This window comes from Salvia miltiorrhiza, chromosome 4, assembly GCF_028751815.1.
Source record: "Salvia miltiorrhiza cultivar Shanhuang (shh) chromosome 4, IMPLAD_Smil_shh, whole genome shotgun sequence".
Lineage (NCBI taxonomy): Eukaryota > Viridiplantae > Streptophyta > Magnoliopsida > Lamiales > Lamiaceae > Salvia > Salvia miltiorrhiza.
The window spans coordinates 49,037,284-49,059,812 of NC_080390.1; the positions used below are offsets into that span (position 1 = coordinate 49,037,284).

General features: G+C 32.6%; 2 long non-coding RNA genes and 1 pseudogene across 2 annotated transcripts; 1 reads left to right on the forward strand and 2 right to left on the reverse strand.

The window, feature by feature from the left end:
• Window positions 1-3,042: 3,042 nt before the first annotated feature.
• On the reverse strand, window positions 3,043-8,512 carry LOC131020121 (uncharacterized). The gene is made up of 2 exons (XR_009100611.1): window positions 7,553-8,512; window positions 3,043-3,104 (listed from the first exon to the last, which is right to left on the reverse strand). It is a non-coding gene; the product is annotated as an uncharacterized LOC131020121 (long non-coding RNA).
• Window positions 8,513-12,088: 3,576 nt separating this feature from the next.
• On the forward strand, window positions 12,089-12,778 carry LOC131020122 (uncharacterized). Its single transcript, XR_009100612.1, has 2 exons — window positions 12,089-12,410; window positions 12,547-12,778. It is a non-coding gene; the product is annotated as an uncharacterized LOC131020122 (long non-coding RNA).
• Window positions 12,779-13,546: 768 nt separating this feature from the next.
• Window positions 13,547-20,077, reverse strand: LOC131020123 (rab escort protein 1-like; annotated as a pseudogene).
• Window positions 20,078-22,529: the final 2,452 nt, after the last annotated feature.

Consider the following 22,529-nt stretch of genomic DNA (forward strand, 5'->3'; position numbering starts at 1 on the left):
AAACTAACTAATATACTTAATATACTAACACACGCTAATATATTAGTAATAGCTGATACAATTAATTAGTAATAACTAATACAAAAAAAAATTGAAGATAATTTTTCCAATGCAAATATTTTTTTATTGAAACTATTTGTACAATGTTGGTGATTTTTAAAATAATTTTTTTTCTTTATAAATTATTTATAGACACTAATTAAAGTATACTATCACAAATCAACTACCGAATAAATATTAATTAATAAATAATTAATCATTAAATAAATTTTAATTCATTACTACTCGAATTTATTAAGTTTCAAATAATTTCAATAAAAAAGATATCCACCTTCAATAAATTATCATTTAAATTAATTCTTTTATACTCCCTTCATCCCATTAATAACGTCTAATTTCCATTTCGCATTACAGATACAATAACAATAATGTGCGTGTGTCTGTGTATACAAAGTCTTGAAGCCAAAGTCTCTTTGCCCTAAAAAAAATTGTATTCTTAAGTACATAAATGCAAATATAAGCTCAACAGTTATTTACTGTTAAAATAGTTCACGTGAGCAAGACAAAAAAACCTCATTTTTACGGTTGTTACCAGCGAACGATGGTGCAATTACTATTGTCAAATGAAGCAGGAGAGGAGAGAAAGTGCGGTGGTGGTGTTGCTATTGTCGTCGGTGAATGGCGACAATATTAAAATATTAAAAACAAAAACTGCAGATTTTCTCTAAACCCAGTTGATAATTAGGCAATAACTTTTGGGCCAAAGGAAGTTGCTCTTGGCGGGAATCACATTCCCCTAGGATTCTATGCTTTAATATATGTATAGATATAGATAATAAAAAACTAAACAAAATAAAAACAAAAGTACCACATAAAAAATGTGCAAACTATAAATACAGAAAATAAATTAAAGAATTGGAATAACAATATTTATAAATGATACATCTCGTTAAAAATCAGAAAAACCAAGAATGAAGAGTTTAGCGAAATAAATATCTGGAATGATATGATATAAAATCAGAAAAACCAAGAATAAAGAGTTTAGCGAATTAAATATCTGGAATGATCTGATATTGTATAAGGAATGTCATGGAATGAATTTGGATAGCGAATGTCATGATTGCTATCCATCAAATATTGTATTTCCCCTAGAAATAAAAATATTTATAAAAACCACTTTATATTATTTAGTGATGAGTTTAATAATTAAATAAAATGAGCATCGATGCATGTAATTTCTTAGTTAATTATATTAAATAATTCATTTTTATAGGATCGGTCACAGTTTTAAAAAAATTGCTACTCAAACCATCTATATATAAATTAAACGTCGGGCCTGAGCCATTAGGATCCATTTTGGCGGGAAAATAGTCCACCTCTTTAACCAATGTATTTCTGTTTGTGAAGAAGTCTGCTGTGTAATTGTGCTAATATTCAGAGGTTTTTTTGTTAACCTATAACTGCCTTGATAATCACGATTTGAGCATTAAAAGCATCTGATTTGTAATAAACTTGGGCCCCAAACATGGAGCCAAAATTCAAATTTCAAAATTGTGTCTGGAATTTACCTATAAATAGAACCAGAATCTCTTCATTTCCTCAGTTCAGTTTCGAAATGGTTTGTAAAAAAATTTGCAGATATTCTGTTCTTCTCTTTCAAAAATTTGTTTCTTTGAGAAAATGGTTTTCGTTTTAATCTCTTTCAGAAGGCGAAGGTCCATTTGAAAGGCCCATAACTTCCTTTAATCCAGGAGTACTCGTACTATCAAAATTTATAGTTTCACTCATTTTATGAAAAATACTTATGCCAGCTGCATCACATGAAACGGGTATAATTTAAGTCAATAAGTTATTCATGCAATCTAAATAAAATTTCAGATTTTAATATTTACTAACTAAGAATAATTTCATGCAAACGATAAACATCTTTCGCATATAATTCATTTAAACAATTACTCTAAATTCATACATGTTTAAAATCATATAAATTCATATATTTAAAAAATTATTTACATTATTAATATCTATATATGTAAAAGCAAAGCATAAATGAATTTACATACAAATCTAAATAACATTTTATCTGTAATATACAATCAATAATCACCTTCACTTTTAACCTTCTTCATCTTCTGAAAATCAATAATCGAACTACCACAAGGAGATGAAGAAACACCAAAAGATCCTTTTCTTTTTTTGAATTTCTTATTACCAACATTAGTAATAATAAATTTTGAACCACTTTCATCACCATTTGATGACAAACCACATCCAACATCTGTAAGTAATCACAGAAAAATTAAAAAAATAGAAATATCTATGTCAATAAATTCATATTTAAAATTAACAATGAATACAAAATCTATGAACAATAACAAAATATACTTAATAATTCCCAAACATTTTTAATAAATAAACAAAATATATTCACAAATATAACACTTTAAAAATAACTCATAGCAGCAAATTAGCTAAAGTGTAAAGAAGCCCAATAGTATTACTATTATTATTATATTTTCTGTATCCATAATAAGAAAATATACAACACCAATTATATTATATACTATCTGCATATTTTCCACCAAAAATATATATTTCAAAATTAACAATAATTTCTTAACCAATACTTAGGCCTTAACATGTCAAAACTACCACACAAATGGAAACAAAGTAGTAAAATAAACAAACACACATAAAAAACTATATTCCAAATAAATTTGGCTGTCTAATATTTTCTTTTGTTGAGTTTAATCTACAATGGCTGTATGTAAACTAAGAAAGCACTATAAACTATATTGGGTGTATGAAACTAACCATGTACTCTCTAAATAATTCATCGCAAAACAAAACATATATGTAAATAATATACTTTTCTATTTTACATACATATACTAAAGCGTTTATTAAATTTATAAGTATCATATCATTTTCGAATTCAATTCATATGTATCATATCATATACAGAATAAAAAAAATCTCTTCAATCATTAAATTCTTATAAATTATACATTAATTAACATACAGATATATACATCCAAAAAATAAAAGCCCAATACAATAATTTTCGCTGAATCCAATAAATATTTGAAGTATATGCTTTCACACTAAATTTATTGGGTAATTCTATTCATAACCTCTCTTTTACTCTCCATAGCCCCCATATAAAATAATAATAATAAATAATTATAAATTTACTATTTCACCATTTAATTTATAGCCCCAAATTAAATGATGAGTGATGCTAATCGGACAAATTTGTCCAGACAAAATGCTTGTTTTGGTTGACCCATTTTTCAATTAAATTTGTAATTAAAAATAATATATATAAAGTGACAATTATACCCTGCATTTATTAACTCAATTGAAAAGCTTCTCCACTCATTTCCTCGTTGCAAACTTGCAGTGATTCATCTAAACATTAAAAACTTAGAATAAAGCATGTTTCATTGCTCCAACTCCAAGAAATTAAAATCTCAAGAATCAAAAAATTTATCTTCCGTACAGCCGTCACCAACGTAAACCAACCTGCATCAAAACAGCCGTCACCAACGTAAATTGCATCAAAAACCCAAGAAATTAAGAACATGCATTAATATCTAAAAGAAAACAAAGTTCGTCAAGGATTATATACAGATTGTGTGGATTTCTTATCTAAAATAAATAGAGTACACTTCTTTATATCCTAAGAATAAAAAAATTTATCTTCTGTAGAGCCGTTGGTGAAAGAAAAAAAAAGTTCATCAAGATTATATACAGATTGAGTGGGTTCTTATTTAAAATAATTAGAGTACACTTCTTTATATCTCAAGACATTCTCAAGCCAAAAAGAAAGAAAGGAAAAATCAATATTCTTCCATGGCTATAAAAATTTATAATTGCTATAAATATTTATAATATTATATATATGCACACTGATCAAAAGTGATGCATGTTTATTGGACCGTGTATAGAATGAAGGATTCATTAATATTGTAATTTTTCATTGGACCGTTAAAATAATATAACTATGAAATGTAAAAGTGACGTGTGTGTATTGAATTAATATTGTAATTTCCCACTGGACCGTTAGAATAATGACTATTTATCTCCAATAACATTCTTAATAATGTGTCTTTTAAGGCATTTCCTCTACTAATTAAGCACGATTACTTTAGGCATTTCTCATCTTGTAAGTTGAATTATATATTAAATGTAAATCATAATAAAATAAAATTATATATTCAATCTACTAACAATTAGTAGAATAAAACACATTTCACCTTTTCCAAAAAATTTGACGCAAAAGACCAGTTAGTCACTTGAACTAGAAATTATATACTACATAAAAAAAAGTTGCAAATTAGAAGCCAATATTGTAAATATAATATTTCCAATTTAATTCAACAAATTGATTATCAATTTTGAAATCCCCAAATCGAACATCACAATTCACAAGTGAAGTCCCCAATTCGAATTGGTTAAATCGAGATTCAATTTCAACAAATTGAATCTAAATTATGAAAGCCTCAATTCAAATTCATCAAATTGATTATCAATTTTGAAATCCCCAATTTGAAATGGTCCAAACGAGCATCACAAGCGAAACCCCCAATCAAGCATCACAAGCGAAACCTCCAATTCGAATTGGTCCAGTCGAGCATCACAATTGAAACCCCCAAATCGAATTGATTGAATCGAGATTCAATTTCAACAAATTGAATCTCAATTATGAAAGCCCCAATTCGTATTCCTCAAATTGATTATCAATTTTGAAACTCTCAATTCGAATTGGTCCAATCGAGCATCACAAGTGAAACCCCCAATTCGAATTGGCCCAATCGAACATCACAAGCGAAACCCCTAATTCGAATTGGTCCAATCAATCATCACAAGTGAAACCCCCAATTCGAATTGGTCCAATTGAGCATCACAAGTGAAACCCCCAATTCGAATTGGTTAAATCGAGATTCAATTTCAACAAATTGAATCTCTATTATGAAGCCCCAGTTCAAATTCATCAAATTGATTATCAATTTTAAAATCCCCAATTCGAATTGGTCCAATCGAGCATCACAAGTGAAACCTCCAATTCGAATTGGCCCAATCGAGCATCACAAGCGAAACCCCCAATTCGAATTGGTCCAATCAATCATCACAAGTGAAACCCCAATTCGAATTGGTCCAATCGAGCATCACAAGGGAAACCCCCGATTCGAATTGGCTCAATCGAGCATCACAAGCGAAACCCCCAATTCGAATTGGTCCAATCAATCATCACAAGTGAAACCCCCAATTCGAATTGGTCCAATCGAGCATCACAGGTGAAACCCCCAATTCGAATTGGTTAAATCGAGATTCAATTTCAACAAATTGAATCTCTATTATGAAAGCCCCAATTCAAATTCATCAAATTGATTATCAAATTTAAAATCCCCAATTCGAATTGGTCCAATCGAGCATCACAAGTGAAACCCCCAAATCGAATTGATCGAATTGAGATTCAATTTCAACAAATTGAATATCAATTATGAAAGCCCCAATTCAAATTCATCAAATTGATTATCAATTTTGAAATTCCCAATTCGAATTGGTCCAATCGAGCATCACAAGCGAAACCCCCAATTCGAATTGGTCCAATCGAGTATCACAAGTGAAACCCTCAATTCGAATTGGTTAAATCGAGATTCAATTTCAACAAATTGAATCTCAATTATGAAAGCCTAAATTCAAATTCATCAAAATTGATTAACAAATTCGAAATATCCAATTCGAATTGGTCCAATCGAGCATCACAAGCGAAACCCCTAACTCAAATTGGTCCAATCGAGCATCACAAGCGAAAGCCCCAATTCGAATTGGTCCAATTGAGCATCACAAGTGAAAACTCCAGTTTGAATTGGTTAAATAATGATTCAATTTCAACAAATTGAATCTCAATTATGAAAGCCCCAATTCAAATTCATCAAATTGATTATTAATTTTGAAATCTCCAATTCGAATTGATCCAATTGAGCATCACAAGCGAAACCTTCAATTTGAATTGGTCCTATCGAGCATCATAAGTGAAATCCCCAATTCAAATTGATCAAATTGAGATTAATTCAAATTCATTAAATTGATTATCAATTGTGAACCCCAAATTCATTAACAAGCATAGCGTGGATCAAATTATATATAGTCATGTCTCTCTCATTTACATATATCTAGTATATTATATAGAGATGCACACAAATTAATTGATTATAATACAATTTGATACTCACAAAATATTGTGAATCCACATATACACATACTTCTTTTATTCGATAAATTGTCAAATACTTTTAGTGAAATTCATATTATTTTTATAAAATTGTACAAATCTTTTATTTTTATTTTCAATTTCGTCAGAAACTATTTTCTTAGTAATTTCTCAAATGTAAATAATTTTATAATTAATGAGCATACTACTAGTTCGAGTTAACTTATGCTAACATTCATAAAATTCATCATATTGTTTTCATATATCTACTAGTTCAATGATTTAATGAAATTAATTTTATTATTTCCATGATATTGAATTTTTTATTATTATTTAATTTTTTTTCTCCCTATCTGATACCAACTGTATAAGTAATAAGTGATAAGGCGTGTATAAGTTATACCAACTCTATTTCCAAAGTTTGACTTTATTAAGGAGTAGTATTGTTTCGTTCAAAAAAAAAAAAGGAGTAGTATTGTATGTTTCTCTCCACAATAATAAATGTAAAGGTTATTTCAGTACATTTAATCAATGCTATAAATATTTAATTATTTTATATTATTATACATGATATTGGGATGTACTAATTTACCCTTTTTGGCTGGACAAAATTTGTCCAAATAGCTTTACCGTTAAATGATATAACAATCAAAGCAAATTACCCTTCACCATTAATTCATGCGCATTCTCATTATTTACACATAAATTCTTCTTGTAAAATTCATTTGTTGTTTGATCTTCTCTTAGAATTTCATTTCATTTCTCATCGAGATTGAAAGTTTTTTATTTTGGGTGCTAAATTATTGAAAATTGTGCTGAGTTTTGCAATTGCCACGTTTCATGCCCATGGAATAATAAATATCACAAAAAGAAAGGAAAGAGAAACAGTAGAAACTTCTCAATCCCTCTCGACCTCCATTGCAAGATCTATGATTTCTCTCTCATCTTCTCTTCTCTCTCTATTATTTTTAGTGCTTCAGCATTTTTTCTGTATAGAAAATTTTAGATTTTGTCTTCTCTTCGTTACACTCTTAAATCTTGCGGTCTACTCGTTGTTGATTCAGCTTTTTCAAAACCTGCGTCACTCTCGATTTTACTTTTTTAACACAGATTCTTGAAATAATCTAGGTTGTTTGATGTTAGGGACGACGGAGGCTTTGTTGAAGAATTGGATGAATAAAACTTACATTGTTTGGGGCTATGAATTAGTATAAAATATTTATTTTGGAGGCTATAAGTTGTAGGATAAATTAGTAAATTTATAATTATTTGTTATTATTATTTTATATAGGAGGCTATATGGAGTAAAATAGGGGCTATGAATAGAATTACCCAAATTTATTATGTACCACAAAAAAACCAAGCCCAAAACACTATCATTTTACAGGCCAACTACAATATTTTAGCTGCAATAATAAAAATTCCAGCCCAACAACATTTTTTTATATACCTCATGCACTGATACACCATCAATTAATCATCAACAACTAAGCAATTCTGCAATAAATACAGAGTCATATAAAAAGAGCCATCTTCAGTTCTAGGGTTCCATGCGCCGCATTCAACCTAGGAATTCTAGAGTGTTCTCCCCAAACTCAACCCTAACACCACCCCCCGCAAACCCTTACCAGATCTTAAACTCCCAATCCCAACCTTACCTTCCCAGATCCAAACCTTTCAATCTCTCACCCAATTCCAACCTCTTTCGAAATTTTCAGATCTACTCTCTTCCTTCTCCAAAAATTGCAAACTCATTTGCGCTGCACTCACCTCTGAATTCCCTATGCTTTCACTCTCATTCTCTGTCTCGTCAGCAACCTCTCTAAGTCTTCCGCCGGTCGTCGTCCGCCTCCTCTTGTTGTCGTCGCCCATTTGGCTTCACCTCGGAAACTCCTCAGCAGCAGCCTGCATCTACCTTGCCCCGCTCCGTCTCAGTGCGCAAGCTCAGCATTTGTCGTCGCCTCGCCTTCTCCGACCTCGGCGCCTTCGCCTAGCCAGTCCGCACAAGTAAGCTCGAGAAAAAGTTTACATAGAGAAGAACTTTTCCAGACTTTGTGGTGTAGTTTCCAAATTATCTGGTATTTATAGACTAAATTCATAGTAAATTGGCTCCAAGATATGGTGAATTTGAATTTTGAATTTGAATTTAGGCTCCAATTATTGGAGCCAAAATTGCACATCTTAGCAATGTTCAGCAGATAAAACAAACAAAATTACCCTCTGGAAAATTTGATGTGTGCAATGGCGGGAAACACATTCCCCCAGAAATCTATGCTTTAATATATGTATAGATAGATAGATATAGATAGATGTTGATAATAAATTCAATAAATTATGTGTATTTCTACTCAAATGACATGGCAATGTCCCACATTTTAGGTTCACAATCTTATAGCTTGTAGCCTACATGCATACCTCACTTTTATTAGAATAAGAGAATATGAGGTTCGGATAGTTAAGAGAGAAAGTATCTATTTAATAATTTAATACTACATGTATGTCTTCATGCGCTTCTGTCGTCTCATTTAAATTTTGGTATTATATATGCATGAGTTTTATAACAAAATTGGACTTCTGAAAAGACTTAAATGACAATCTTGAATCAAATAAAATTAATGACAATTTAGGTACCAATATTTTGAATTTCTTGAATTATAAGGTTTTCCTAACCAATAATCATATCAAAAAAATGCATCACAAACAATAGTAGCTAGAACAAATTCACATAAAATATTATAATGAACAAAAAAATATAGTATTAAAGTAAGTTCGCGTAAAAATAAATTCTAAATATAAATAATTACTCCCACGGTTTTTCTCATTTCGTCAACAAGAACAATTCATTTAAATAATTATTCTTAGATTTACTTGGTGTAGCATTATAATTGTTTGATAAATCTAAAATGACTATTCAAATCTTGTGTGATTCATTCATAATTTATTTGATTTTATCAAATTACAAATAATATATATATATATATAGAGAGAGAAGGGTTCAACAGAGAAGCTAAATATTGTGAAGAATAGAGAATTCGCAAAATAAAAACGAACAGATCTATAGTTTTAATGAACAGATCAATGTACCGCATGAACAACAATTTGCCCCGGGTTCGAATCCTGCTGGTGGCGAGTTTTTCTGTAATTTTATTAAATACGTCTGTTCATTACTTATGTTGATCTGTTCGTAAAATATATAGATTTGTTCGTTCTCTCGAAAAAGATAATTCTCTGTTGAACTCAACCCTATATATATATATATATATAGTAAAATGAGAAAAGGATACTAATGATCTTTGTGTATTACAAAAAAAAAAATCAATGGAATATTTGTTGGGCAATAATTCATAAAAATCTATCGAGTAATTTGCATGTATCTTTTGGAGGGAAAACAACAATATCGTAATTATTGCCAATATTTAGATTTTATATACGTGAGAGTATATATCTATGATATTTCATTACAATTAAATAAAGCAAAAAAAAAAGGGAAATAATAGTAATTGATTTAACATTTAAGTGGAAATCTAACAGTCTGTAAAACAAATGACCGTTCGCAGCTATTTGATTAAGTTAACTAGTTAAAAAAGTGCACATGTAATAAGCTCACCACTCACCAGCGCTGGTTGGCGATAGGGGTGAGCATTCGGTTATATGGTTCGGTTTTTGCTAAAACCAAACCAAACCAAACCATATTTTAGTTCGGTTTAAAAAAAAAACCGAACCGAACCGAATTAACCGAACAAACCGAACCGAATTAACCGAAATTTTTATAATTAAAACCGAACCGAACCGAAAAACCGAATTAATCCGAAGAAAACCGAAATTTTCGAAAAAAAAACCGAAAAAACCGAAATTTTCGAAAAAAAACCGAAAATTCCAAAAAAAAAAACTATAAAATTAAAAAAATATTAGAAGTTAGATATTATAAAATTATAATTAAAATATTATAACATATATATATATATATATTATAAATATATTATAAATATAATTCGGTTTTTCGGTTTTGTTCGGTTTTAAAAAATCCGAACCGAACCGAACCGAAAAACTGAAATTTTATGAAAAAAAAAAACCGAACCGAACCGAAAAACCGAAAAAACCGAACCATATTTTAAAATTTCGGTTTGGATCGGTTCGGTTATTCGGTTTCGGATTTTTTGCTCACCCCTAGTTGGCGATAACATTTGTTTAACTTTTTTTCTTCTTTTTGTAATAAAAAAGTTGCGTTGATTGTGTGTGCATGAGTTGCATGGGAAGACTATAGGCTGAGTTTTAATCATAGCCGTTGCTTTATGTGTGGTCCAGATTAATTCTTGTGTAACGATCATGTCCGTAGAAGAAAAGCTAATTGTTGAGTTAGTTTTAGCTGCTGAAAAACATATTCAATGTGAGAGAGTTTTAGATCAAGAGCGGTTATCTTGTAAGCTCGGTAGAGAGCAGAGAGTAGTTCTTGAGTGAAATCTTGTAAACTGTAAATCATCATCTTCAATAGCATAGACGGAGCCAGGGGGGCTAGAGCCCCCTCCCAAATTTTGAGTTTTTTTTTTTTTAATTTTAAAATATATATAGATATATGTTTATACCTATTATAAAATAATTTTGTTTAATAAAAGAGTATTTGGTTATTATATTCTCTCATATATATACTTAATTTAAGGATAATTCCGTTATTTAAAACTATATAATCTATGAAATATTGTTTGTTATTATTACTATTATACTTATCTTTTAATAAAAAATGCCTAATATGTATGAAATGCTAAAAAAATTTATAATGTATTGAAACTAATTTGTAATATATAGAAAATATATAATCTATGAACATGTTGTTTGTTACTATTATTATGCTTTCCTTTTAATAAAAAATGTCTTAAATATACGGAATGTCCAAAAAAAGTTTTGTGATATATTGAAACTATATAATCTATGAAAATATTGTTCGTTATTATTAGTATTATGCTCGTATTTTAATAAAAAAAATACCTTAAATATACAGAATGCCCAAAAAAAATTTCTCGGGGGCGGCCCCGTACAGTTTCAGCCCCCCCCCCCCCCCCGAAATTAATTCCTGGCTTCGTCCCTGTTCAATAGTGAGCATTGTGATCTTGACCCTTTCGTGGATGTAAGCATTTGCTGAACCACGTAAAATCCCTTCGAGTTATTTTTCTTTCCTGTTTTGTTTTCGATCTCGTTCGCATATTTGTGAGCTCAATCTCGAGCTAAGTTTTACAAGTTGGGAGACTGATATGCCGATATGATGCACAACACATTTATATCATTACTTTGTTGTAATTATTTTACAAATAACAGAAGAAAAAAAAATATAGAATTACAAATTATCATATGATAAAATTATTCTAAACACCTTATTAATGTGTTGATACTATAAAAAGAGCAATTTAATGCACTTTGTGTAGTGTTTTGGTTAGTGTTTTAAAGCCAACCCAAATAACTACGAGAATGATTCGAGTTTACACGCACAGTGGTCTTGTTTTTTGTAATAAAAATATTACCAAAGAAATAAAAATACATTGACAAATATCACTTGAAGAAAACACATGTTAGAGCACCCACAGTGGGTGACTCGATCGGTGTCACTCGAGTCACCCACTGATCGAGTCCCCCACTGCAGCAAGGGGTGACTCCAGGGAGACTCGATTTATCGGGTGAGGCACGATGGGCGATATGTATGGCACGTGTGTGACACGCGCCTAATTAAAAAATAATAATAAATTCATTTTTTTTTAAAAAAAAATAGCCTTTGCCCACTTAAAAAAAATTATAAATCGGTCATTCGACCGTTGGCTTCTATTTTCCTTTTTTTTCTTTCCTCTCTTCTTTATATACTCATTTCTCCTTCTTCCTCAAACACCACAATCATTTTCTTTTATCTTCTTCCTCATTCTCTCTCAAATAAACTGGATCCATACAATTCAAACTATTACGACCCAAATTGGGTTTCCGACCTCTGCGGCGATTATCATCCCGATTTTTCGGGTTTCAACTTGGAGGAGGAACCTCGTCAAAGCGGCGAGGTGGAGGAGGCACCGCCCGCCCACAGTGCGTCGAAGACCAAGAAAGGAGGGCAGCGGATGTGGGCACAAGCATTTGTATATTTCCTTTGTGCAGTAGTAAATGACCGAATGTGTGGAATATATGTTCTTTGTCAAACCCAGTCCCTCGTCACTATGTGAGCTTTAGCATATTGAGCTATGTTTAGCTTTTCTCATTCTTCATGCACTCTTCAATGCTCATGTTTTCTTGCTATTGATATTAGTTACTCTGCAAATTAGCATCATCAACAAGATCCATTGATTTGTTTTCAGGAGGAAGTTGAGATCGAAAGCAAGGCATTGCGTGTGGGAAAGGCGCTCGCTGTTGTCAGTGTTGATCTGAGAAGTAAGAAGACTGGAAAACTTTTAGCTCAGTTCTCCCTACTAAAATTGCATCCTTTCATGCTGCTACTTAGCTCTGTAATAATTTTAGATTATGTTTTTAGGTTTTTTTTTAATGTAATTTTTAGGTTTTTAATATTAATGCAATTTATTTTTAAATAAATTGTGTTATTTAAAATTGTGCAATTAAATTTAAATGAAAAATACAAAAATCAAAACTAAAAAGATCAAGTCAACTATCAAGTCACCCCACCGTATGATCCCCCTTCTATCAAGTCAGCTATCAAGTCACCCCCCACTGTGGATGCTCTTATTAATTGGTTGTGGTGCACATTGGCAAAATGTGTTGTCATTCGTAACAAGAGGACTTGCAAAATGTTTCAACTTCCACAACCTCTCTGACAAAATTTTGTATAGTAATTTTTCATTTTAAACACCCAAAATTTCTGACAACTTTTGAGCTTCGATTCTTCAGTTTTTTTCACTATATCCATCTTTTAAGGTAAAGTCTGAATGAGATTCAAATGTTTTATGGTTATTGCCTCTGACCAAACACAGTGCCACAAAAACCTTGTTTTAATTTTGTTGAATCCTTATTTAACTGACGATATCATATAAGTCCCTCATCTAAAATGCTTAGGGATTAAGATGATAAGCAACCCCAAAATCTTGTCAGTATGTCCTGGCATCAATAGCAAAGACAAATCTTCTTCCACAAATCTATTCAAGTTAATAAGCATCCACCACCTCAATTTCTTCATGTTCCTTATGATGCAATATACCAGAAATTAATTCAATTATATTATATGTAATCCAAATTAATTAATATTACAGAGGATGGATGGGAGTGGCACGCGCCTTCCCTAACTTCCTTCCACGCATCAAGGACAAGGAGGAAGACGAAGCATCCATGGTGAGGAGAAACACAGTATTTGTCTCGAGCAACACATAATACATTCAAATAAGGGCATAACGAAATCAAAGATAAAAAGAAGTACAAGGATCTATTCTAACGGGAAAAAAATTACAAGGATCTAACAAAACAAAAGGTAAAAGTATAGGGATCTCTAAAATGTATTTTGCCAAAGAATAAAAAAGAACAAAACATTGGAGTAATTAGAATACCTTGACCTAAGGTTTCCCCAATGACCACAGATCCAACAGCGTTCCAAACAACCACGATACATCCCCTGAACTTCACCACTAAAATACTCTCCGGTCATAACTCTGTGTGCACTGAACCCATTAGAACATCAGGCACACTAGTTGACCTCTAAATTGCATCTTCCGAATTCCAATTGATGGACCAGGCTTGGTATAAACACGAGCATGTGATCTCTGTAACTTCATTCTTCATTATAAAGCTGTTTAAATGAGGACAGCCCAGTAAGTTTTTAGAATCTCTCTCTATGGATCCAGCTCAGTATTCCCATCATCAAGACGCTCATCAGATGTGCTCGTCGTTGCGAAAAAGTCTTCATTTGGAAATAACTCTTTAAAGAGCTGCAAAAGGAACAGCCAAAAGGCCGTAGCTAGTTAGCAAGTACCTAATGCATAAAAGAGAAATGTAAGTTAACAAAAAGCCCTTGTTTGCTACTCAAGCTCAAGTAAGGGGCTCGTGTTTGGTCAACAACTGTGAAGTACATGTCATATATTACAAACTCTGGCAGGCATTAAACTCGAGAACAAATTACCTTTTCTGTTGCATCTAGGATATCATCATAATGCAGATGTCCATCTGGCATCGGAGTGAACCTGATGGAGTCAAACGCACCGTGAAACTGCAATCAATGATAAACATATCAGATGAGGATTAAGGAAACATGCTTAATGAAATTTACAAAGTTCAAGTACACAATCTGAACTGTCATGGACCACCTAACAGAAAGGTGATCTTCCATGCGATTCATTACATTACATGTCCTATATGTTTAATGGAACAAAATTTAACACCCAAGTTCCCAACACAAAGGTATCCTTTCAAAAGTGAAGACATTACATGGGATGATGTCCTTCATTTTAATGAAAGTGTTTTGTTGCCTAAAGACTACATTTTGTCCTGGTGTTCACTGCTTGAAACAACTGACCATCCACACTGATACATATTGTAAAAGTCAATCATCCTGAAATTTAGAGCAATGTGTACGGATGGGGAGAAACTCGAAAGCTCGAAAGTCTACTACAGCAATAGGCTCACTGGGAGCAAATGCAGACATTGTAGACAGTGAATCAAACTTTACAAGAAAAGAAGTGAAGGAAAAGATGCAAAACCATAGTCAGATCTTGAATGTACAAAGCGCTCCAAAGCAAACACGGTTTTTCTTCTGTGTGCTCACTTAAATTATCAATCTCATTGTTCTTGGATGATGAAGATACAGCCATAGAGAACAGTGCATTTATGGCTGCATTTAGTAATTTCTTCCCTTCCACAGCATCATCACATACAGCAGACAGGTATGTCACAAACCTGAAATGAAGTAGATACAATAACACATGTCAGATGGTACTCTACTTGCCAACTTAAACAAATTTATTGAAGTCATAAAATATAAATGCAGCAATAGAAAAGGTTATCTCAAAAGACCATTGCAAATGAAGATTTTCATGATTAAGTGAGAAGAAAGCAACTCTGTTTCAATCAAGAAAGCACCATATAATGTTAAGTCGTTTTCTTTAAACATAACAGATACTTACATCTTAGAGGGGCAAACTCCCACATTACTGCTCAGCTGCAATACGCGGACTGATGTTACCTGTTCTGGGTACAGAGCTATGAAGGAAGAATAATGAGCATGACATGTTATATTTGACAATTGTCAGCGCAATTAAATATATTAAGCTCACATCTTGGAGGAAAGAACATCAGGCAGTTAGTAGCTTCTGGCTTTACAGAATTTTTGGCAATGCAAATTGCCCGAGCAACCTTCCCTTCAGAATCTGAGGGGCTTTTAACATTAGAATTTGTCACATCTACAGCAGGTGGTGAAATCGGTGGAATCGTGAAAGAGGGAGCAAGAATCAACTGAGGACTGGATAACTCCTGACCAGAGGCTAATCTTACACCTTGATAGGTACGGCCATCCTGTAAAAGGATCACATTACTAAAACGGTATAAACATAGATGTGCTCATTATATCATACACATAGAAATCGTCCATGTGTGAAAAATCTGATTATGAGGCCATAGGGAAAACTAATCGAGCACTCATGTGATGTTATGACATATTAAACCAAACAGATATCGGTCGAACCTTATCAATGAGCAGAGCAATTACAGGCATCCTCAAAACCTGTACAATAAATTAAAGAGATGGAGATCAACATTAGGAACTATCTAAAAAGTGCAAAATGAATAAAAGGTCTGACATTTGCCGCTCACTAGTCACTATATAGTGTTAAGCAAAAAAACAAACAAGCCACTGTTCATGAACTGCAATCTTAATTTCAACATCAATCTCGATAAAATCTGAAGGGGAGTCTTGAAAATAAAACAGTGAAACCTTCTAACGATTAAGAACCATTCAGATGCCAAGAAAGAAAATATCTATAAACAAATAACTATATTTTAGTAAAACTTGAGTAGATAGCATGTCAGCCGCACTCACTTGATTAAGTAAATTCAGAACTACACCAAGCAATGTATAAAGAATCTTGTAGAATCATGGTCTTCAGTAATGAATGGTAACGACAAGTTATGGGGTTTGAATCTTGATACAGTAGGACCTCGTAAAATAAATAATCAGCTTGAGGACAGGCTTATGGTGATAGCTGAGAGTAGCAGATGTTAGAGTAAAAATAGTAAGACAGCTGAAATGATGTCATTGTTTGTCAAACCTTTGAAAGAAAATTAGAAAGCATAATAACTACTATATACGAATAAATGCATATGATAGATAAATCACGTGTATCTTAGTTTAGTTTTTACTGCCCAATCAATACTCTCCAGCATTACCAAATATTCTTTGTTTGACAAACTCTTAAGTGTGTTAGTCTTCTAGCTTTGTACACCATCAAATGAGAAGAAAAAGTAGTTCCGAAGTATCCAATGTCACACGACACAAGAGAACTAAAAAATGTACTAATTAACAACTAGTGCACTAAAGTTTTGTGCTGCAAATAGCAGAATCAGAAAACACAGCAAAGAAAGACAGATACAGTATTTGCATATAGCAAATATCAGCAAGCAACAGAATGAAAACACATATCAAACGACAACAATCATCCAAGAGAAACATAGGTAACTATACTTACATAAATGCACCCCTTGACAGCAGCACGACGACAAAAAGCTTGAGAAAGTTCCCCTTGGCCATAAATGGGGTATATTATGGCACCATTTGCGTTAGGAAACCTAAAAAGGTCGAGCAAAAACTGTCTAATTAAGGCCTCCATATCTTTTGATTCTTTGAACTAATGGTTATTTTAATTATATCATCCGACTTTGCAAAGTGACTGATAGTTAGTTTATATAGATAAAGATGGACATTCACTCCTTCAGTACAAATTCTGAGTCTATACAGGGATTACTGATTAATTTGCTACAGTTATTAAATTTATCTGGCTAAGAAAGCAAAGAATTACCCAGCGATTTGGAAGGGGGGGGGGGGGAAAGAGGGGGGGAGACAGCGTTGGAATGAGAATATAGAAAATGGAGAGGTGGAAATGAGATCTTCTTTGTGCATGAAATTCTACAAACTTTGATCCACAGCATTTATGCTTGAAAATAAATACCGACAGCAATGTATCCAAAGACACTGTAAAACGAAAAGGAGGTCTGGCATGAAAAGGACATGTCTTATTATCAAAGTCTATTTCTAAGCAGTTCAAACAACTATTCGACGGATGTTAAACAAGAATCCTAAACAATGTCAGATGGTCTTAACCAGAATTACATAAATTTTTAGACTGGAAAAGGTAATTGCAACTTTCAAAGGAGACATTAGCCTTCAAACAATAGTTTTCCCGTATGCAAAGGGTTTGCGTCATGGGAAAAGATCATTTACATATGTTCTCAGGAATACACAACATGGCAAGTTAGCCCACTATCTCTCAGACTATATAGTCTGCACTGCACTCTACAGATCCCATTTCCTCTACATTTCAGAATTTTCATATGGATAAGGATCTGGAAGTGTGCTGCTGATTAAAAATAGTTCACCCAGAAGTGAAGTCAAATTAGATTGGACACACCATTGAGATGGTTCTTCACATGCCAACTCAACTTTTGTCCGCAACCTTGTGTACTAAAGTTTACTGAACATGTAAGCCTCGAGTCAAAAGCTAAGTCATATACTTCACCTAATTTTTGTCAGTTTTATTAATTAAAAAAAAAAAAACTACTTAACTTAACCCTAAAGGTGGAAAAAAATAATATTTATAACAAAATAAAATAATATGAAAAAAATCAAAATCATGTTAATTCACCTAGTTTGAATCTTTCTTTCATGTCAGTCGTCAAGGAATACTCACTTATAGCATGTTCAGTTATAAACAATAAACATCACATTATGCTGTTGAAGTTAACTCGGCATTCTCCAGGTTCAGTATACATGCACATTGATGAGGCACAACTACCTTTTGATTTTCCCTCTATCTAATTGGCCATGCCTACAACTGGAATAATAAAAGACAAGTCCATAAATTAGGATCTACGGATATGGAATCTGCTTGAACAATATGGGTAAGATTACAAGGCCATCAGGGCATTTTCAGTCTTCTAATGAAACAAATTGTCCTCCTACAAAAATCCAGAATCTTAGGCAAATATCTGACACTTAATCCTGCAACTGTACAATAAATGACATGTTAAGTGAACTAGCTAGATTAACTTGCATACCATAAATACAACTGTAAACTGTTACAGTTTAAACTGCATGCACACACACAAAATTCCGGCAAAAAGGCAGAAGTACAGAGTGGTAAACAACCAAAAAGTTTGCAGCATCCTCGCTACTACTACAACAAGATGTCGAGAACTGAGCCTTAGTCCTACTATGTGAGGTCTGCTTTATGGATCATATTTAGCTTAATAATTCATATCATGAGATATGACAAAGCTGGCTACTAATCTTGTATGAATTACAATCAGCTAAATTTATCAGTACACAATCATTAGTTTTCTGGAATATGAACTGTTCTTCAATGATTACAAGATCGCTCTCGAAAGTTGAAAGTGAAAAGGCAAGAACTGACCTTCCAATGGATGAGTGGTAAAGTGCGAGACGATTTATCCCACTTTTAGTACTGATAACATCTTTACATGATTCCATCTCTTCCTGATCATAATCAGCCCACGCTATAGTGTACAATATAATCCTGGACAATAAGGCAACTTAGAAAGACTACAAACCAATAGATAGCAAAGAAATTATCAAATGCTATTACTCAATCTATAAGCTGCTAAGAAACCAAGCGAACATTTCTGTGACATGGAGACTACAGTCTGCTCCATCTATTACTCAATCTATAAACATGAAGTTTAACATATATGCGGGAAAACATAATAATCTAGAAAGAGGCGGGAATCCTCACTACCAACATGACTAACAAAGTCGCCAGTAAATTCGATAGTTAAGAAAACAAATAAACCATATAATTTTAAAATAACGAAGCATAAATAAAGAAACTATCAGTAACAAAGAAAAAAAAAACAGTGAAGAATTAATGTATACGATTTTAGTTTCTGCGACAAACCCCTTTTGGTTAAGAACTCAACAAATGGAGTCTCCAAATCCTCCTCGGACCCGTTCTCAAAAAACCCCCTGCACGTGCTTAAAGAAGTTCATCAACTGGTACTTCTCCGGCCCCAACAAGCTTCGACTCTTAAAAATGGCGCTCCGGGAATCAGGCACGCTCTCCAATTTGCCCCCTCCGCTGCTCACGAAGCTCGCATCCACACTCTTGAACTCCATGTACTGATTGATTCCCGTCTTTAAAATCAATTCAATCATCGCATCAGCGCAGAGGAATGCACGAGGGGCCACCAAATCGAGGCAGAATCTTCTGGAATTCTCGAGTGGCTCGGAGGTGTACGATTTGATTTCGAGCTCAGAGTAGAGCGGGCGAGTCGTGAGAGGGATCGAAGCATCATCATTGGGGGTTTGAAGCGGCGGCTGAGATGGCGATTCGGATTGGGATTGGAGGAAGGAGATGAAGTCATCGAGGGGGAGCGAAGCCGAGTGAGTGCCGTAGAACGGATTGGGATCGAGGTGGAGGACGGTCTTTCCGGCGGCGGACGCGGCGGCGGCGATGATGGATTCCGGGAGGCCGGTGCCGACGACAATAAGGTCGAAATTGGAGGGCTCGATGGGCGGATACGACGTAGTATCGTCCATTAGTGAGTTTTGCGGATTGATAGTTCGCCTTAGCAAGCGATAAACACGGCGGCGGGGCGGCGGGGGTTTGCAGATTGCGGCGCTTTTCCTACGATTTTGACTGCATTAGTTCAACTTATAGATACTGGAAATACGGTTAATAATGTGCGCCATTTACTTAAGTCGAAAGCAGAATACATTCGCATGATTTGATGGAAAATAAAAAAATATATATTTTTTTATTTTCTTTCACCGTATTCACATATTTATTATAATGAAAAAAATTCTTTGAATTTCACTTTTTTCTTTTAATATTAAATAATATTATCTTATAATAGAGGTGTAAAAATATTTTTTAATATTTTCTTATTTTTTATTAGAAAATATATGATAAAAATAAGAAAGAAAGAAAAAAAAATAGTAATATATTATCATCTTTTTTATTCATCATTTTCCAATGAAGATGAGTTTAATTTGATTGTAAAAATTTTATTGAAAAAAAAAATAAGAAACGACGATGAGTGAAAAGATGTGAAAATATTCTCTTTTTTTATGATATATTTACTAGAGATGAAATATTTCATTATGTCAAGGTAAAAAAAAACATCATAATAAACATGTGAAAATTATGGAAAATTGGTGAAAATATTTTTTCCTTTCCTTTTCTATCAAAGCAAACGTACCATGAAAATTTTACAACCAAAGTAAACACACTTTTAATGAATAAATTTATCATAAGAAAATGATGGAAACAAAAATTTATGCTTTTAAATCTTTTTTTTTCTTCATTTTGGTGTGATAATATTACATCTTCTTCAAGTGAAAATAATGAATGAAAAATTGTGAAATTATCTTTTGTAGAAAATGAGGAAAAAAGAAATGAGGCATTTAAATGTCCTAATTCGTGTCCACCAAATGAGGCATATAAATATAAGAAACATTTAAAATTTATTACTACTCCCTCCGTCCACCAATTCGTGTCCTAATTTGTCATTTTGGTCCGTCCATTAATTCATGTTCTTAACAAATAAATCACTTTTTATTTAAAAGTCGTGTCCCCTTCTCCACTCAACAAATAAACAATACATTTTTTTTCTTTAAATATGTGCCCTCTTTCCTTATGACACGAATTGGTGGGCGGGGAAGTATAATAATATATATAGGGGAATGTTCCAATAAGATCACCTATATGTGGTGAGATCTTATATTGATTTGTGGATGTTGATTTCATGTATCATATGACTGATATTTACCTAGAGAGCGATTTTTTTTACCAAGGTTTGAATCCTAGAGGGAGCGAAAATTTTACCATTTTTTTTAATATCGTTATTGATCAGTATATACTGCCTTATTTATTGTACTCATGATCTCACGAAAAATAGCAATCTCACTGGAGTGAACCCCTATATATATATGATATGAAATGATTTCAATGAGATTCCTCATATATGATGAGATCTTAGATTGATTTATAGGTATTGATTTAATATATCATATGACTAATATTCATTTGGAGGGGGGAAATTCTTATCTGGATTCGAATCCGGAAGGGAGCGAAAATTATACTCCCTCCGTCCCGCGCAAAGTGGTGCGTTTCTTTTGGGCACGAAATTTAAGGAATTGTAGATTAGTGTTTTAAGTGTGTAGGAGAGAGAAGGTAATAAAGTGATAAAGTAGGAGAGATAATGTAATAAGAGAGTGATTAAGGAAAAATAAGGGGTGTCTAATTTTTGCCAAAAAAGGAAATGCACCACTTTCGGTGGGACAGGCCAAAAAGGAATACGCACCACTTTCGGTGGGACGGAGGGAGAATTATTTTTTTAAATATCGTTATTCAACACTATGTGTTGCCTTATTCATCACTATATACTCGCTTATTCATTAGTCTCACATCTCACAGAAAATATCAATCTCCTTATATATATATGGGTGAGCTAAAATAAAAACACCTTTTAAAATATAAAAGAAGAACAATGTTCAATCCTTAGATCATCAAAATCTACAGTTGATTCATCACCTTGTTGGATGAATTCATGGTCACGAGTTCGAATCTCATGGGTAACAAAAGATTTATTTTTCGCAATTCATACATTTACACAACGAATTCATCGTGTTCTACATAAAATTCATACATTTTAGCTAGTTATTATTTTATATGTTAAGATGTGTTTATAGCCCTCTCCTATATATATAGATAGGGAGAAGATCAAACGAGAATGGACAAATATGGTGAGAATCGAGAATGATTGCATAAGCCAGTATATATGTTGCATAAATTATTGTAAATTTGTAATTTGCATAACGAAATTCAATTAATTAGATAAAACTTTCGCTCCTTCCAGTATTCGAATCCAGGTAAAAATTTATGTGGTATTATACTACAGCTTATGCAACATTATATACTGACTTATGCAATCATTCTCATTTCTCACGAAAAATAGCATTTCCCGTATAATTCATCCCTATATATATACTCATCTCAGGTTTGATTAATTATTTGATATTATTTAAGTTTATAATACAAGTTATTATCTAAAATACATGTATTTGTAAAACATATGGTCAATTTAGATATTGTTTATAGATAGATTTAAAATACCT